Source organism: Nerophis lumbriciformis, linkage group LG29, assembly GCF_033978685.3.
Source record: "Nerophis lumbriciformis linkage group LG29, RoL_Nlum_v2.1, whole genome shotgun sequence".
In the NCBI taxonomy this organism is placed as follows: Eukaryota; Metazoa; Chordata; class Actinopteri; order Syngnathiformes; family Syngnathidae; genus Nerophis; species Nerophis lumbriciformis.
Window position 1 is genome coordinate 29349062 of NC_084576.2, and position 19364 is coordinate 29368425.

Here is a 19364-nt window from a genome sequence, read left to right on the forward strand (position 1 = left end):
CTCTGGAAAACTAGGAATTCTGGAAAATCCTGGAATTGTTTTCAACTTGGAAAAAAAGTGGTTTGAATTTCCAAGAAGGTGGAATGGCATGAATTGGTTGAAAAATGTGGAAATGGTGGAAGTTTGAAAAATGGCCAATTCATTTTGAATGGGAAAAATGTGATGGAAAACCTGGAATTTTTGGAAATCTATTTGTCAAGGGAAAAGTCTATTCACGATTCCCGAATAGACTGAACAGTTTGAAGTTGGAACGGTTTGAATCGGGCGCACCAAAATCTGTAGAAGAAGTTGAATAAATAGATGGATTTTGGTGGAGAAAATTGTGGAACTTTGAAAAATATCCCATTAATTTCACTTGGAATTTCATTGAAATTTAGGAATTTGGGGAAAAGCGGGAATTTTTGGGGAAAATGTTAAAAGGTGGTTTGAATTTCCAAGAAAGTGGAATGGTATGAATTGGTTGAAAATTGTGGAAATGGTGAAAGTTTGAAAAATGGCCAATTCATTTTGAATGGGAAAAATGTCCTGGAAAACCTGGAATTCTGGGAATTTTTGTCAAGGGAAAGCCCACGATTCCCAAATAGGCTGAACAGTTTGAAGTTGGAACGGTTTGAATCGGGTGAAAAATGTGGAAGGTAGAGCGCACCAAAATCTGGAGAAGAAGTTGAATAAATAGATGAATTTTGGTGGAGAAAAATGCGGAACTTTGAAAAATGTCCCATTCATTTCAATGGGAATTTCATTGAAATTTGGGGAAAAGCGGGAATTTTTGGGGAAAATGTTAAAAGACTTGAATATTCTGAATTAGTTGAAATGATTGGTGTTAGAATTTTTCAAATTGGTCAAGAAATGTTGAAGTAGTAACATTTTTAATTGAGAAATGTTAAGGAATTCCTGGAATTTCTTGGAATTTTCCCGTTGGAATAATCACTTCGTTTTTTGTCCTGATTAAGAGGAATGTTTGGACGGTGGAATGGTTGAAGTGGGTTGAAAAATGTGGAAGGAGTAGTCGCCAGAAAAAAGGGTTAAAAAAGGGTTTTAAAAAAAACGGGAATTCTGGGAATTCCTGGAATTTGTTTCTACTTGGAAAAATAATGGTTTGAATGTCCAGTATGGTGGAATATGTTGAAGGTGGAATGCTTGAATTGGTTGAAAAATGTGGAAATAGTGAAAGTTTGAAAAATGGTCAATTCATTTTGAATGGGAAAAATGTCCCGGAAAACCTGGAATTCTGGGAATTTTTTTAATTTGTCAAGGGAAAGTCCACGATTCCTGAATAGGCTTAACAGTTTGAAGTTGGAACAATCGGGTGAAAAATGTGGAAGGTAGAGCGCACCAAAATCTGGAGAAGAAGAAGTAGTTTAATAAATAGATACATTTTAGTGTAGAAAATGTGGAACTTTGAAAAATGTCCCATTTATTTCAATGGGAATTTAATTGAAATTTGGGAATTTCAGGAATACCGGGAATTTTTCCAGTCCAAAAAACATCGGTTTTTTTGGGTATGAATCGGCTGCAAAATGTGGAAATGGTGGAAGTTTGAAAAATGGCCAATTCATTTTGAATGGGAAAAATGACCCCAAAAAGGGACCGGCGGTAGAAAATGGATGGATGGAAAATGTCCCGGAAAACCTGGAATACTGGGACTTTTTGGAATTTGTCAAGGGAAAGCCCGTGATTCCCGAATAGGCTGAACAGTTTGAAGTTGGAACGTTTTGAATCGGGTGAAAAATGTAGAAGGTAGAGCGCACCAAAATCTGGAGAAGAAGTTGAATAAATAGATGAATTTTGGTGGAGAAAATGCGGAACTTTGAAAAATATCCCATTCATTTTAATGGAAATTTCATTGAAAATTGGGGAAAAGCGGGAATCTTTTGGGAAAATGTTAAAAGACTTGAATATTCTGAATGAGTTGAAATGGTTGGTGTTGGAATTTTTCAAATCGGTCAAGAAATGTTGTAGTAATATTTTTAATTGAGAAATATTTAGGAATTCCTGGAATTTCGGGGAATTTTTACCGTTCGAAAAACCACTTCGTTTTTTTGTCCTGATTAAGAGGAATGTTTGGACGGTGGAATGGTTGAAGTGGGTTGAAAAATGTGGAAGGAGTAGTCGCCAGAAAAAAGGGTTAAAAAAGGGTTTTAAAAAAAACGGGAATTCTGGGAATTCCTGGAATTTGTTTGTACTTGGAAATATAATGGTTTGAATGTCCAGTATGGTGGAATATGTTGAAGGTGGAATGTTTGAATAGGTAGAAAAATTTGGAAATGGTGGAAGTTTGAAAAATGGCCAATTCATTTTGAATGGGAAAAATGTCCCGGAAAACCTGGAATTCTGAGAATTTTTTTTAATTTGTCAAGGGAAAGTCCACGATTCCTGAATAGGCTTAACAGTTTGAAGTTGGAACAATCGGGTGAAAAATGTGGAAGGTAGAGCGCACCAAAATCTGGAGAAGAAGAAGTAGTTTAATAAATAGATACATTTTAGTGTAGAAAAATGTGGAACTTTGAAAAATGTCCCATTTATTTCAATGGGAATTTAATTGAAATTTGGGAATTTCAGGAATACCGGGAATTTTTCCAGTCCAAAAAACATCGGTTTTTTTGGGTATGAATCGGCTGCAAAATGTGGAAATGGTGGAAGTTTGAAAAATGGCCAATTCATTTTGAATGGGAAAAATGACCCCAAAAAGGGACCAGCGGTAGAAAATGGATGGATGGAAAATGTCCCGGAAAACCTGGAATACTGGGACTTTTTGGAATTTGTCAAGGGAAAGCCCGTGATTCCCGAATAGGCTGAACAGTTTGAAGTTGGAACGTTTTGAATCGGGTGAAAAATGTGGAAGGTAGAGCGCACCAAAATCTGGAGAAGAAGTTGAATAAATAGATGAATTTTGGTGGAGAAAATGCGGAACTTTGAAAAATATCCCATTCATTTTAATGGAAATTTCATTGAACATTGGGGAAAAGCGGGAATCTTTTGGGAAAATGTTAAAAGACTTGAATATTCTGAATGAGTTGAAATGGTTGGTGTTGGAATTTTTCAAATCGGTCAAGAAATGTTGTAGTAATATTTTTAATTGAGAAATATTTAGGAATTCCTGGAATTTCGGGGAATTTTTAACGTTCGAAAAACCACTTCGTTTTTTTGTCCTGATTAAGAGGAATGTTTGGACGGTGGAATGGTTGAAGTGGGTTGAAAAATGTGGAAGGAGTAGTCGCCAGAAAAAAGGGTTAAAAAAGGGTTTTAAAAAAAACGGGAATTCTGGGAATTCCTGGAATTTGTTTGTACTTGGAAATATAATGGTTTGAATGTCCAGTATGGTGGAATATGTTGAAGGTGGAATGTTTGAATAGGTAGAAAAATTTGGAAATGGTGGAAGTTTGAAAAATGGCCAATTCATTTTGAATGGGAAAAATGTCCCGGAAAACCTGGAATTCTGGGAATTTTTTTAATTTGTCAAGGGAAAGTCCACGATTCCTGAATAGGCTTAACAGTTTGAAGTTGGAACAATCGGGTGAAAAATGTGGAAGGTAGAGCGCACCAAAATCTGGAGAAGAAGAAGTAGTTTAATAAATAGATACATTTTAGTGTAGAAAAATGTGGAACTTTGAAAAATGTCCCATTTATTTCAATGGGAATTTAATTGAAATTTGGGAATTTCAGGAATACCGGGAATTTTTCCAGTCCAAAAAACATCGGGTTTTTTGGGTATGAATCGGCTGCAAAATGTGGAAATGGTGGAAGTTTGAAAAATGGCCAATTCATTTTGAATGGGAAAAATGACCCCAAAAAAGGACCAGCGGTAGAAAATGGATGGATGGAAAATGTCCCGGAAAACCTGGAATACTGGGACTTTTTGGAATTTGTCAAGGGAAAGCCCGTGATTCCCGAATAGGCTGCACAGTTTGAAGTTGGAACGGTTTGAATCGGGTGAAAAATGTGGAAGGTAAAGCGCACCAAAATCTGGAAAAGAAGTTGAATAAATAGATGAATTTTGGTGGAGAAAAATGCGGAACTTTGAAAAATGTCCCATTCATTTCAATGGGAATTTCATTGAAATTTGGGGGAAAGCAGGAATTTTTTGCGAAAATGTTAAAAGACTTGAATGTTCTGAATGAGTTGAAATGGTTGGTGTTGGAATTTTTGAAATTGGTCAAGAAATGTTGAAGTAGTAATATTTTTAATTGAGAAATGTTATTAAGGAATTCCTGGAATTTCGGGGAATTTTTCCCATTCGAAAAATCACTTCGTTTTTTTGTCCTGATTAAGAGGAATGTTTGAACGGTGGAATGGTGGAAGTGGGTTGAAAAATGTGGAAGGAGTAGTCGCCAGAAAAAAGGGTTAAAAAAGGGTTTGGAAAAAAAAACGGGAATTCTGGGAATTCCTGGAATTTGTTTGTACTTGGAAAAATAATGGTTTGAATGTCCAGTATGGTGGAATATGTTGAAGGTGGAATGTTTGAATTGGTTGAAAAATGTGGAAATAGTGAAAGTTTGAAAAATGGTCAATTCATTTTGAATGGGAAAAATGTCCCGGAAAACCTGGAATTCTGGGAATTTTTTTAATTTGTCAAGGGAAAGTCCACGATTCCCGAATAGGCATAACAGTTTGAAGTTGGAACAATCGGGTGAAAAATGTGGAAGGTAGAGCGCACCAAAATCTGGAGAAGAAGAAGTAGTTTAATAGATACATTTTAGTGTAGAAAAATGTGGAACTTTGAAAAATGTCCCATTTATTTCAATGGGAATTTAATTGAAATTTGGGGATTTCAGGAATACCAGAACATCGTTTTTTTGGGTATGAATTGGCTGCAAAATTTGGAAATGGTGGAAGTTCAAAAAATGGCCAATTCATTTTGAATGGGAAAAATTACCCCAAAAGGGACAAGCGGTAGAAAATGGATGGATGGAAAATGTCCCGGAAAACCTGGAATTCTGGGACTTTTTGGAATTTGTCAAGGGAAAGCCCGTGATTCCCGAATAGGCTGAACAGTTTGAAGTTGGAACGGTTTGAATCGGGTGAAAAATGTGGAAGGTAGAGCGCACCAAAATCTGGAGAAGAAGTTGAATAAATAGATGAATTTTGGTGGAGAAAAATGCGGAACTTTGAAAAATGTCCCATTCATTTCAATGGGAATTTCATTGAAATTTGGGGGAAAGCAGGAATTTTTTGCGAAAATGTTAAAAGACTTGAATATTCTGAATGAGTTGAAATGATTGGTGTTGGAATTTTTCAAATTGGTCAAGAAATGTTGAAATAGTAACCTTTTTAATTGAGAAATGTTATTAAGGAATTCCTGGAATTTCGGGGAATTTTTCCCGTTCAAAAAACCACTTCGTTTTTTTGTCCTGATTAAGAGGAATGTTTGGACGGTGGAATGGTGGAAGTGGGTTGAAAAATGTGGAAGGAGTAGTCGCCAGAAAAAAGGCTTAAAAAAGGGTTTGAAAAAAAAAACGAAATTCTAGGAATTCCTGGAATTTGTTTGTACTTGGAAAAATAATGGTTTGAATGTCCAGTATGGTGGAATATGTTAAAGGTGGAATGTTTGAATTGGTTGAAAAATGTGGAAATAGTGAAAGTTTGAAAAATGGTCAATTCATTTTGAATGGGAAAAATGTCCTGGAAAACCTGGAATTCTGGGAATTTTTTTAATTTGTCGAGGGAAAGTCCACGATTCCCGAATATGCTTAACAGTTTGAAGTTGGAACAACCGGGTGAAAAATGTGGAAGGTAGAGCGCACCAAAATCTGGAGAAGAAGAAGTTGAATAAATAGATGAATTTTGGTGAAGAAAATTGTGGAACTTTGAAAAATGTCCCATTGATTTCAATGGGAATTTATTTGAAATTTGGGAATTTCAGGAATACCGGGAATTTTTCCAGTCCAAAAAAACATCGTTTTTGGGTATGAATTGGCTGCAAAATTTGGAAATGGTGGAAGTTCGAAAAATGGCCATTTCATTTTGAATGGGAAAAATTACCCCAAAAGGGACAAGCAATAGAAAATGGATGGATGGAAAATGTCGAAAACGGGAATCCTGGGAATTCCTGGAATTTGTTTGTACTTGGAAAAATAATGGTTTGAATGTCCAGTATGGTGGAATATGTTAAAGGTGGAATGTTTGAATAGGTAGAAAAATGTGGAAATGGTGGAAGTTTGAAAAATGTCCAATTCATTTTGAATGGGAAAAATGTCCCGGAAAACCTGGAATTCTGGGAATTTTTGGAATTTGTCATGGGAAAGCCCGTGATTCCCGAATAGGCTGAACAGTTTGAAGTTGGAACAGTTTGAATCGGGTAAAAAATGTGGAAGGTAGAGCGCGCCAAAATCTGTAGAAGAAGAAGTTGAATAAATAGATGAATTTTGGTGAAGAAAATTGTGGAACTTTGAAAAATGTCCCATTCATTTCAATGGGAATTTGGTAATTTCAGGAATACCGGGAATTTTTCCAGTCCAAAAAAACAACATCGTTTTTTGGGTATGAATTGGCTGCAAAATTTGGAAAATTCGAAAAATGGCCAATTCATTTTGAATGGGAAAAATGACCACAAAAGGGACAAGCGGTAGAAAATGGATGGATGGAAAACCTGGAATTCTGGGAATTTTGGGAATTTGTCAAGGGAAAGCCTGCAATTCCCAAATAGGCTGAACAGTTTGAAACGGGTGAAAAATGTGGAAGGAAGAGCGCGCCAAAACCTGGAGAAGAAGTTGAATAAATAGATTAATTTTGGTGGAGAAAATGCGGAACTTTGAAAAATATCCCATTCATTTTAATGGAAATTTCATTGAAATTTGGGGAAAAGCGGGAATTTTTGGGGAAAATGTTAAAAGACTTGAATATTCTGAATGAGTTGAGATGATTGGTGTTGGAATTTTTCAAATAGGTTGAGAAATGTTGAAGTAGTAATATGTTGAATTGAGAAATGGTATTACGGAATTCCTGGAATTTCGGGAAAGTTTCCAGTTCAAAAAACAACTTAATTTTTTTGCCCTAATTAAGAGGAATGTTTTGACGGTGGAACGGTTGAAAAATGTGGGAAGGGTAGTCGCCAGAAAAAAAGGTGGAAATAGGGCTTCGGAAAACCAGGAATTCTGGAAAATCCTGGAATTTTTTTTAACTTGGAAAAAAAAAAAGTGGTTTGAATTTCAGTGTGAATGTTGTCTGTCTATCTGTGTTGGCGACTTGTCCAGGGTGTACCCCGCCTTCCGCCCAAATGCAGCTGAGATAGGCTCCAGCATCCCCGCGACCCCTAAAGGGACAAGCGGTAGAAAATGGATGGATGGATGGAAATGGTGAAAGTTTGAAAAATGGCCAATTCATTTTGAATGGGGAAAAATGTCCAGGAAAACCTGGAATTCTGGGAATTTGTCAAGGGAAAGCCCGCGATTCCCGAATAGGCTGAACGGCATTCACACAATTATTCATAAAATACTCAAATTAGCCTGTAAATATTGGAACTAGCATCTCTTTCCAAATGTCACTAAAATAACCAAATATAAAACGGCAGCATATAAAAGGTCGGGGGTGTATCGGTATGATCACAAGGTCGCGGAGAGTAACAACCTTCCCGCACACACGATCTTCGCAGCAGACTGGAGAGTGCGTGACGTCACCCAACATGGCAACACACTTCAAAGGCGGAGGCGGCGCGGCGAAGGAGGCGTGATGCGGCGAACTACTGCTTCCATTCCCGTCTAAAACTCCACAAAATCATGGCCCGAACGCGACAAAGGCCGAGCGAAACACTTTGTTTTCATCGAGAGAGAGAGAGAGATAGCGAGAGAGGGGGAGAAAAAAAAAAGTGCAAGTCATCAGTTTTGGTGTTATAGAGGCAGCATGGCACCGCACACGACCATTTTTAAAATGTCCGCCTCACTCGACGACGCTCCACCGCCCACATAAACTACACAAGTGCATACATCGAACGTGCACATTTCACCTACTCTTAAACAATAAAGTTGATTCCAATGAGAACTATAATAATATTAACGCTTTTTTTTTTTTTTTAATCCTTTTTTTTTTTTTAAGCGACACCGTGGTGTGCTGCAAAACACAACAAAATCGACATTTTAGGGCTTTTAATAAAAAGCCCGTTAAAAACAAACTAGTTGTTGGCGTGCGCGCTAATGGGCTAGCTTGTTTTGTTGACAGCGGCTACCGCGTGTTCAGGCGGGTGGGCGTGAGAGCCTCCCCCAACTTGTTTCAAGCTAACGGGCGCCAACAACAACAACAAGCACAACGTGCGTCTTCTTACGGAGCTAATTATCACAACACGCCGAGACGTGTTCACATTTCGGACGGTCTTTACGACGACTTTGCCCGGCAACTTTAAAAAAAAAAAAAAAAAAAACAGCAGCCGCTTCGGAGAGCACGAACGCAACTCGGGTAGTCCGACTCCACCGTAAATCACCATCAAATTAAAGCGTTCCTCACCTTGCTGCGAGTTTGCGTAAAGTTGCTCCCCAAAAAAAAAAAAAAAAAAATCCGGTAAAGGCTTCGGTTGAAACGGGACTATATGGCGAACATGGATCCCGCTCTCTTGTTGATGTCTGCCGGACTAAAAAGAGTTGTGGACGCCAGTGCGCGTGCGCAGAACCTACACGCCTCCATTTCGGAGCGCAGCGAGAAAGCCCTGTGTGTGTGTCCGCGTGCGCATGCGCGCGGGTGTGTGTTTTTCTTCAATCGCGGCATTTGCATAAAAGGCGTGACGTCGGCCGTGCGTCCGCGTGCTTCTGCCCATATAAGGAGGGGAAGGCTGCGCGGGAACTGGGGGCTCGGCCCCGGTTGCTATGGCACATTGGAGCATGGCGGCAAAGGGGCGTGGCCTGCTCTTTTTTACTACACGCCGCCAGATGGCTCGTGTCGGGAGCGAGTTGCGCTTTGTTGTTGCGTGACCGATTAGTGGAGCTCCGTGTTAGATTAGAAGAAGCGACTCCGTGATGACGTCATCGACAATTTTCCAGACTACTTATTGTGTGAACGCGCCAAAACATTCACACACCAAAATTCATTTATTTATTCAACTTCTTCTACAGATTTTGGCGCGCTCTACCTTCCACATTTTTTTACCCGATTCAAACCGTTCCCAACTTCAAACTGTTCAGACAAAAATTCCCAGATTTTCCAGAATTTCCAGGTTATCCGGGACATTTTTTTCTAATTAAAAATGAATTGGCAGTTTTTCCACCATTTCCACATTTTGTAGCCGATTCATACCAAAAACGAAGTTGTTTTTTGAACTGAAAAAAATCCCGGTTTTCCTGAAATTCCAGGAATTTCGTAATACCATCTCTCAATTCAACATGTTACAACTTCAAACATTTTTCGAGCGATTTGAAAAATTCCAACACCAACCATTTCTAAAGGGACATGGGGGCGGGGGGGAAATGTTATAATAATTTTTTTTTTTGCATTTTTTTTAGACATGTATGTCGTGCACACGAGAAACTTTTTTATAAAATTATTTTAAAAATTTGTTTTAAATATTCAATTTAAAAAATAATAATAATAATTTTATAAAAAGTTTCTCGTGCGCACATGTCTAAAAAAAAATAAAAATTATAAAAAAAAAACATTTCCCCCATGTCCCTTTAGGGGCTCCATACATTTCAACTCATTCGGAACATTCAAGTATTTTAACATTTTCCCCAAAAAACTCCCGCTTTTCCCAAAATTCCATGAAACATTTTTCGAACTTCCGTTTTGTGAACTGAAAAAATTCCCGGTTTTCCTGAAATTCCAGGAATTTCGTAATACCATCTCTCAATTCAACATGTTACAACTTCAAACATTTTTCAACCGATTTGAAAAATTCCAACACCAACCATTTCTACGGAGCCCCTAAAGGGACATTGGGGGGGGGGGGGGGGGGGGTGGATGTTATAATAATTTATTTTTTTCCTTTTTTTTTTAGACATGTATGTCGTGCACATGAGAAACTTTTCTATAAAATTATTTTAAAAATTTGTTTTAAATATTCAATTTAAAAAAAAAATATAATTTTATAAAAAGTTTCTCGTGCGCACATGTCTAAAAAAAAATATATATATATATAAAAAAAAACATTTCCCCCATGTCCCTTTAGGGGCTCCATACATTTCAACTCATTCGGAACATTCAAGTATTTTAACATTTTCCCCAAAAAAATCCCGCTTTTCCCAAAATTCCATGAAACATTTTTCGAACTTCCACCGTTTCTACATTTTCAACAGATTCATACCAAAAAACAAAGTTGTTTTTTGAACTAGAAAAATTCCCGGTTTTCCTGAAATTCCAGGAATACCATTTTTCAATTAAAAATGATACTACTTCAAACATTTTTCGACCGATTCGAAAAATTCCAACACTTACCATTTCAACTCATTCAGAACATTCAAGTATTTTAACATTTCCCCCAAAAATTCACGCTTGTCCCAAAATTCCATGAAACTTCAAATTCCCAGATTTCCTAGAAGTCCAGGTTTTCCGGGACATTTTTCCCATTCAAAATGAATTGGCCATTATTCGAACTTCCACCATTTCTACATTTTCAACCAATTCATACCAAAAAACAAAGTTGTTTTTTGAACTAGAAAAATTCCTGGTTTTCCTGAAATTCCAGGAATTCTATAATAGCATTTCTCAATTCAACATGTTACTACTTCAACATTTCTCAACCGATTTGAAAAATTCCAACACAAACCATTTCAACTCATTCAGAACATTCAAGTATTTTAACATTTTCCCCAAAAATGCCCTCTTTTCCCAAAATTCCATGAAACTTCAAATTCCCAGATTTCCCAGAAGTCCAGGTTTTCCTGGACATTTTCCCGTTCAAAATGAATTGGCCATTTTTCGAACTCGAATCAATTTTTAACCGATTCATACCAATAAACTTCCCGGTTTTCCTGAAATTCCAGGAATTCCGTAATACCATTCTCAATTCAACATGTTACTACTTCAACATTTCTCGACCGATTTGAAAAATTCCAACACCAACCATTTCAACTCATTCAGAACATACACATTTTTCACCATTTTCAAAAAATTCTCGCCTCCCCCGAAATTCCCACATTTTTGGGAAATTCCCATTGAAATCAATGGGACATTCTTCAAAGTTCCACAATTCCCACATTTTTCAATCGATTTATACCATTCCACCTTCAACATATTCTGCCATCCTGGAAATTCAAACTACTTTTATTCAGAGTTTTAAAAAAATTCTGGATTTTCCAGAATTCCTGGTTTTCCAAAGCCCTATTTCCACCCTTTTTTCTGTCGACTACTCCGTCCACATTTTTCAACGCATTTCAACCGTTCCACCATCAAAACATTCCTCTCAATCAGGACAAAAAACAAAGTTGTTTTATTAACTGGAAAAATTCCAGATTTTCCTGAAATTCCAGGAATTCCGTAATACCATTTCTCAATTCAACATGTTACTACTTCAAACATTTTTCGACCGATTTGAAAAATTCCAACACCAACCATTTTAACTCATTTAGAACATTCAAGTATTTTTACATTTTCCCCAAAAAATCCCTCTTTTCCCAAAATTCCATGAAACTTCAAATTGCCAGATTTCCCAGAAGTCCAGGTTTTCCGGGACATTTTTCCCGTTCAAAATGAATTGGCCATTTTTCGAACTTCCACCATTTCCTCATTTTCAACCGATTCATACCACAAAAACAAAGTTGTTTTTTGAACTAGAAAAATTCCCGGTTTTCCTGAAATTCCAGGAATACCATTTCTCAATTAAAAATGTTACTACTTCAAACATTTTTCGACCGATTTGAAAAATTCCAACACCAACCATTTCAACTCATTCAGAACATTCAAGTATTTTAACATTTTCCCAAAAAATTCCCGCTTTTCCCAAAATTCCATGAAACTTCAAATTCCCAGATCTCCCAAAAGTCCAGGTTTTCCGGGACATTTTTCCCGTTCAAAATGAATTGGCCATTTTTCGAACTTCCACCATTTCCTCATTTCCAACCAATTCATACAAAAAAACAAAGTTGTTTTTTGAACTAGAAAAATTCCCGGTTTTCCTGAAATTCCAGGAATACCATTTCTCAATTAAAAATGTTACTACTTCAAACATTTTTCAAACGATTTGAAAAATTCCAACACCAACCATTTCAACTCATTTAGAACATTCAAGTATTTTAACATTTTCCCCAAAAAATCCCTCTTTTCCCCAAATTCCATGAAACTTCAAATTGCCAGATTTCCCAGAAGTCCAGGTTTTCCAGGACATTTTTCCCGTTCAAAATGAATTGGCCATTTTTCGAACTTCCACCATTTCCCCATTTCCAACCAATTCATACAAAAAAACACAGTTGTTTTTTGAACTAGAAAAATTCCCGGTTTTCCTGAAATTCCAGAAATACCATTTCTCAATTAAAAATGTTACTACTTCAAACATTTTTCGACCGATTCGAAAAATTCCAACACTTACCATTTCAACTCATTCAGAACATTCAAATATTTTAACATTTTCCCCAAAAATTCACGCTTGTCCCAAAATTCCATGAAACTTCAAATTCCCAGATTTCCTAGAAGTCCAGGTTTTCCGGGACATTTTTCCCATTCAAAATGAATTGGCCATTTTTCGAACTTCCACCATTTCCTCATTTTCAACCGATTCATACCAAAAAACAAAGTTGTTTTTTGAACTAGAAAAATTCCCGGTTTTCCTGAAATTCCAGGAATTCTGTAATACTATTTCTCAATAAAAATGTTACAACTTCAAACATTTTTCGACCGATTTGAAAAATTCCAACACCAACCATTTCAACTCATTCAGACCATTCAAGTTTTTTTTACCATTTTCAAAAAAATTCCCGCTTTTCCCGAAATTCCCAAATTTTTGGGACATGGGGGGAAAAAAATGTTATAATCATTTTTTTTTTTTTTTTTTTTAGACACATATGTCGTGCGCACGAGAAACTTTTTTATAAAATTATTTTTAAAAAATGGTCTTAAATATTCAATTTTTTATTTAAAAAAAATAATTTTATAAAAAGATTCTCGTGCGCACATGTCTAAAAAAAAACATTTCCCCCATGTCCCTTTAGGGGCTCCATACATTTAAACTCATTCAGAACATTCAAGTATTTTAACATTTTCCCAAAAAAATTCCCGCTTTTCCCAAAATTCCATGAAACATTTTTCGAACTTCCACCGTTTCTACATTTTCAACAGATTCATACCAAAAAACAAAGTTGTTTTATGAACTGGAAAAATTTCCTATTTTCCTGAAATTCCAGGAATGCCATAATACTATTTCGCAATCCAACATGTTACTACTTCAAACATTTTTCGACCAATTTGAAAAATTCCAACACCAACCATTTCAACTCATTTAGAACATTCAAGTATTTTAACATTTTCCCCCCAAAAATCCCTCTTTTCCCAAAATTCCATGAAACTTCAAATTCCCACATTTCCCAGAATTTCCAGGTTTTCCGGGACATTTTTCCAATTCAAAATGAATTGGCCATTTTTCGAACTTCCACCACTTCCTCATTTTCAACCAATTCATACAAAAAAAACAAAGTTGTTTTTTGAACTAGAAAAATTCCCGGTTTTCCTGAAATTCCAGGAATACCATTTCTCAATTAAAAATGTTACTACTTCAAACATTTTTCGACCGATTTGAAAAATTCCAACACCAACCATTTCAACTCATTCAGAACATTCAAGTATTTTAACATTTTCCCCAAAAATTCACGCTTGTCCCAAAATTCCATGAAACTTCAAATTCCCAGATTTCCCAGAAGTCCAGGTTTTCCGGGACATTTTTCCCGTTCAAAATGAATTGGCCATTTTTCGAACTTCCACCACTTCCTCATTTTCAACCAATTCATACCAAAAAACAAAGTTGTTTTTTGAACTAGAAAAATTCCCGGTTTTCCTGAAATTCCAGGAATACCATTTCTCAATTAAAAATCTTACTACTTCAAACATTTTTCGACCGATTTGAAAAATTCCAACACCAACCATTTCAACTCATTCAGAACATTCAAGTATTTTAACATTTTCCCCAAAAATTCACGCTTGTCCCAAAATTCCATGAAACTTCAAATTCCCAGATTTCCCAGAAGTCCAGGTTTTCCGGGACATTTTTCCTGTTCAAAATGAATTGGCCATTTTTCGAACTTCAATCAATCAATCAATCAATCAATTTTCAACCGATTCATACCAAAAAACTTCCCGGTTTTCCTGAAATTCCAGGAATTCCGTAATACTATTTCTCAATTCAACATGTTACTACTTCAAACAATTGTCCACCAATTTGAAAAATTCCAACACCAACCATTTCAACTCATTTAGAACATTCAAGTATTTTAACATTTTCCCTAAAAAATCCCTCTTTTCCCAAAATTCCATGAAACTTCAAATTCCCAGATTTCCCAGAAGTCCAGGTATTCCGGGACATTTTTCCCGTTCAAAATGAATTGGCCATTTTTCGAACTTCCACCATTTCCTCATTTCCAACCAATACATACAAAAAAACAAAGTTGTTTTTTGAACTAGAAAAATTCCCGGTTTTCCTGAAATTCCAGGAATTCTATAATAGCATTTCTCAATTCAACATGTTACTACTTCAACATTTCTCAACCGATTTGAAAAATTCCAACACCAACCATTTCAACTCATTCAGAACATTCAAGTATTTTAACATTTCCCCAAAAAATTCCCTCTTTTCCCAAAATTCCATGAAACTTCAAATTCCCAGATTTCCCAGAAGTCCAGGTTTTCCGGGACATTTTTCCTGTTCAAAATGAATTGGCCATTTTTCGAACTTCAATCAATCAATCAATCAATCAATTTTCAACCGATTCATACCAAAAAACTTCCCGGTTTTCCTGAAATTCCAGGAATTCCGTAATACTATTTCTCAATTAAAAATGTTACTACTTCAAACAATTGTCGACCAATTTGAAAAATTCCAACACCAACCATTTCAACTCATTTAGAACATTCAAGTATTTTAACATTTTCCCCAAAAAATCCCTCTTTTCCCAAAATTCCATGAAACTTCAAATTCCCAGATTTCCCAGAATTTCCAGGTTTTCCGGGACATTTTTCCCGTTCAAAATGAATTGGCCATTTTTCGAACTTCCACCATTTCCTCATTTCCAACCAATTCATACAAAAAAACAAAGTTGTTTTTTGAACTTGAAAAATTCCCGGTTTTCCTGAAATTCCAGGAATACCATTTTTCAATTAAAAATGTTACTACTTCAAACATTTTTCGACCGATTTGAAAAATTCCAACACTTACCATTTCAACTCATTCAGAACATTCAAGTATTTTAACATTTTCCCCAAAAATTCACGCTTGTCCCAAAATTCCATGAAACTTCAAATTCCCAGATTTCCTAGAAGTCCAGGTTTTCCGGGACATTTTTCCCATTCAAAATGAATTGGCCATTTTTCGAACTTCCACCACTTCCTCATTTTCAACCAATTCATACCAAAAAACAAAGTTGTTTTTTGAACTAGAAAAATTCCCGGTTTTCCTGAAATTCCAGGAATACCATTTCTCAATTAAAAATGTTACTATTTCAAACATTTTTCGACCGATTTGAAAAATTCCAACACCAATCATTTCAACTCATTTAGAACATTCAAGTATTTTAACATTTTCCCCAAAAATTCACGCTTTTCCAAAAATTCCATGAAATTTCAAATTCCCAGATTTCCTAGAAGTCCAGGTTTTCCAGGACATTTTTCCAATTCAAAATGAATTGGCCATTTTTCGAACTTCCACCATTTCCTCATTTTCAACCGATTCATACCAAAAAACAAAGTTGTTTTTTGAACTAGAAAAAATCCCGGTTTTCCTGAAATTCCAGGAATACTATTTCTCAATTAAAAATGTTACTACTTCAAACAATTGTCGACCAATTTGAAAAATTCCAACACCAACCATTTCAACTCATTTAGAACATTCAAGTATTTTAACATTTTCCCCAAAAAATCCCTCTTTTCCCAAAATTCCATGAAACTTCAAATTCCCAGATTTCCCAGAATTTCCAGGTTTTCCGGGACATTTTTCCCGTTCAAAATGAATTGGCCATTTTTCGAACTTCCACCATTTCCTCATTTCCAACCAATTCATACAAAAAAACAAAGTTGTTTTTTGAACTTGAAAAATTCCCGGTTTTCCTGAAATTCCAGGAATACCATTTTTCAATTAAAAATGTTACTACTTCAAACATTTTTCGACCGATTTGAAAAATTCCAACACTTACCATTTCAACTCATTCAGAACATTCAAGTATTTTAACATTTTCCCCAAAAATTCACGCTTGTCCCAAAATTCCATGAAACTTCAAATTCCCAGATTTCCTAGAAGTCCAGGTTTTCCGGGACATTTTTCCCATTCAAAATGAATTGGCCATTTTTCGAACTTCCACCACTTCCTCATTTTCAACCAATTCATACCAAAAAACAAAGTTGTTTTTTGAACTAGAAAAATTCCCGGTTTTCCTGAAATTCCAGGAATACCATTTCTCAATTAAAAATGTTACTATTTCAAACATTTTTCGACCGATTTGAAAAATTCCAACACCAATCATTTCAACTCATTTAGAACATTCAAGTATTTTAACATTTTCCCCAAAAATTCACGCTTTTCCAAAAATTCCATGAAATTTCAAATTCCCAGATTTCCTAGAAGTCCAGGTTTTCCAGGACATTTTTCCAATTCAAAATGAATTGGCCATTTTTCGAACTTCCACCATTTCCTCATTTTCAACCGATTCATACCAAAAAACAAAGTTGTTTTTTGAACTAGAAAAAATCCCGGTTTTCCTGAAATTCCAGGAATACTATTTCTCAATTAAAAATGTTACTACTTCAAACAATTGTCGACCAATTTGAAAAATTCCAACACCAACCATTTCAACTCATTTAGAACATTCAAGTATTTTAACATTTTCCCCAAAAAATCCCTCTTTTTCCCAAAATTCCATGAAACTTCAAATTGCCAGATTTCCCAGAAGTCCAGGTTTTCCGGGACATTTTTCCCGTTCAAAATGAATTGGCCATTTTTCGAACTTCCACCATTTCCTCATTTCCAACCGATTCATACAAAAAAACAAAGTTGTTTTTTGAACTAGAAAAATTCCCGGTTTTCCTGAAATTCAAGGAATACCATTTTTCAATTAAAAATGTTACTACTTCAAACATTTTTCAACCGATTCGAAAAATTCCAACACGTACCATTTCAACTCATTCAGAACATTCAAGTATTTTAACATTTTCCCCAAAAATTCACGCTTGTCCCAAAATTCCATGAAACTTCAAATTCCCAGATTTCCTAGAAGTCCAGGATTTCCGGGACATTTTTCCCATTCAAAATGAATTGGCCATTTTTCGAACTTCCACCATTTCTACATTTTCAACCGATTCATACCAAAAAACAAAGTTGTTTTTTGAACTAGAAAAATTCCCGGTTTTCCTGAAATTCCAGGAATTTCGTAATACCATTTCTCAATTCAACACGTTACAACTTCAAACATTTTTCGACCGATTTGAAAAATTCCAACACCAACCATTTCAACTCATTCAAGTTTTTTTTACCATTTTCAAAAAAATTCCCGCTTTTCCCGAAATTCCCAAATTTTTTGGGACATGGGGGGAAAAAAATGTAATAATAATTTTTTTTTTTAGACATATATGTCGTGCGCACGAGAAACTTTTTTATAAAATTATTTTGAAAAAATGGTTTTAAATATTCAATTTTTTATTTAAAAAAAATAATTTTATAAAAAGTTTCTCGTGCGCAAAAAAAAACATTTCCCTTTAGGGGCTCCATACATTTCAACTCATTCGGAACATTCAAGTATTTTAACATTTTCCCCCAAAAATTCCCGCTTTTCCCAAAATTCCATGAAACATTTTTCGAACTTCCACCGTTTCTACATTTTCAACCGATTCATACCAAAAAACAAAGTTGTTTTTTAAACTAGAAAAATTCCTGGTTTTCCTGAAATTCCAGGAATTCTGTAATACTATTTCTCAATAAAAATGTTACAACTTCAAACATTTTTCGACCAATTTGAAAAATTCCAACACCAACCATTCAGAACATTCAAGTATTTTAACATTTTCCCCAAAAATTCACGCTTTTCCCAAAATTCCATGAAACTTCAAATTCCCAGATTTCCTAGAAGTCCAGGTTTTCCGGGACATTTTTCCCGTTCAAAATGAATTGGCCATTTTTCGAACTTCAATCAATCAATCAATCAATCAATTTTCAACCGATTCATACCAAAAAACTTCCTGGTTTTCCTGAAATTCCAGGAATACCGTAATACTATTTCTCAATTAAAAATGTTACTATTTCAAACATTTTTCGACCGATTTGAAAAATTCCAACACCAACCATTTCAACTCATTCAGAACATTCAAGTATTTTAACATTTTCCCTAAAAATTCACGCTTTTCCCAAAATTCCATGAAACTTCAAATTCCCAGATTTCCTAGAAGTCCAGGTTTTCCGGGACATTTTTCCCATTCAAAATGAATTGGCCATTTTTCGAACTTCCACCACTTCCTCATTTTCAACCGATTCATACAAAAAAACAAAGTTGTTTTTTGAACTAGAAAAATTCCCGGTTTTCCTGAAATTCCAGGAATTCTGTAATACTATTTCTCAATAAAAATGTTACAACTTCAAACATTTTTCGACCGATTTGAAAAATTCCAACACCAACCATTTCAACTCATTCAGACCATTCAAGTTTTTTTTACCATTTTCAAAAAAATTCCCGCTTTTCCCGAAATTCCCAAATTTTTGGGACATGGGGGGAAAAAAATGTTATAATCATTTTTATTTATTTTTTAGACACATATGTCGTGCGCACGAGAAACTTTTTTATAAAATTATTTAAAAAAAATGGTCTTAAATATTCAATTTTTTATTTAAAAAAAATAATTTTATAAAAAGATTCTCGTGCGCACATGTCTAAAAAAAAACATTTCCCCCATGTCCCTTTAGGGGCTCCATACATTTAAACTCATTCAGAACATTCAAGTATTTTAACATTTTCCCAAAAAAATTCCCGCTTTTCCCAAAATTCCATGAAACATTTTTCGAACTTCCACCGTTTCTACATTTTCAACAGATTCATACCAAAAAACAAAGTTGTTTTATGAACTGGAAAAATTTCCTATTTTCCTGAAATTCCAAGAATGCCATAATACTATTTCGCAATCCAACATGTTACTACTTCAAACATTTTTCGACCAATTTGAAAAATTCCAACACCAACCATTTCAACTCATTTAGAACATTCAAGTATTTTAACATTTTCCCCCCAAAAATCCCTCTTTTCCCAAAATTCCATGAAACTTCAAATTCC

At 35.3% G+C, this 19364-nt stretch overlaps 1 protein-coding gene across 1 annotated transcript in view; it reads right to left on the reverse strand.

Moving 5' to 3' along the window:
• Positions 1 to 9339, reverse strand: part of sinhcaf (SIN3-HDAC complex associated factor) — a 39775-nt gene extending 30436 nt beyond the window's left edge. The window contains 1 exon segment of the mRNA XM_061924290.2: positions 8437 to 9339. The gene's annotated coding sequence lies outside the window, so the exon portion shown is untranslated.
• Positions 9340 to 19364: the final 10025 nt, after the last annotated feature.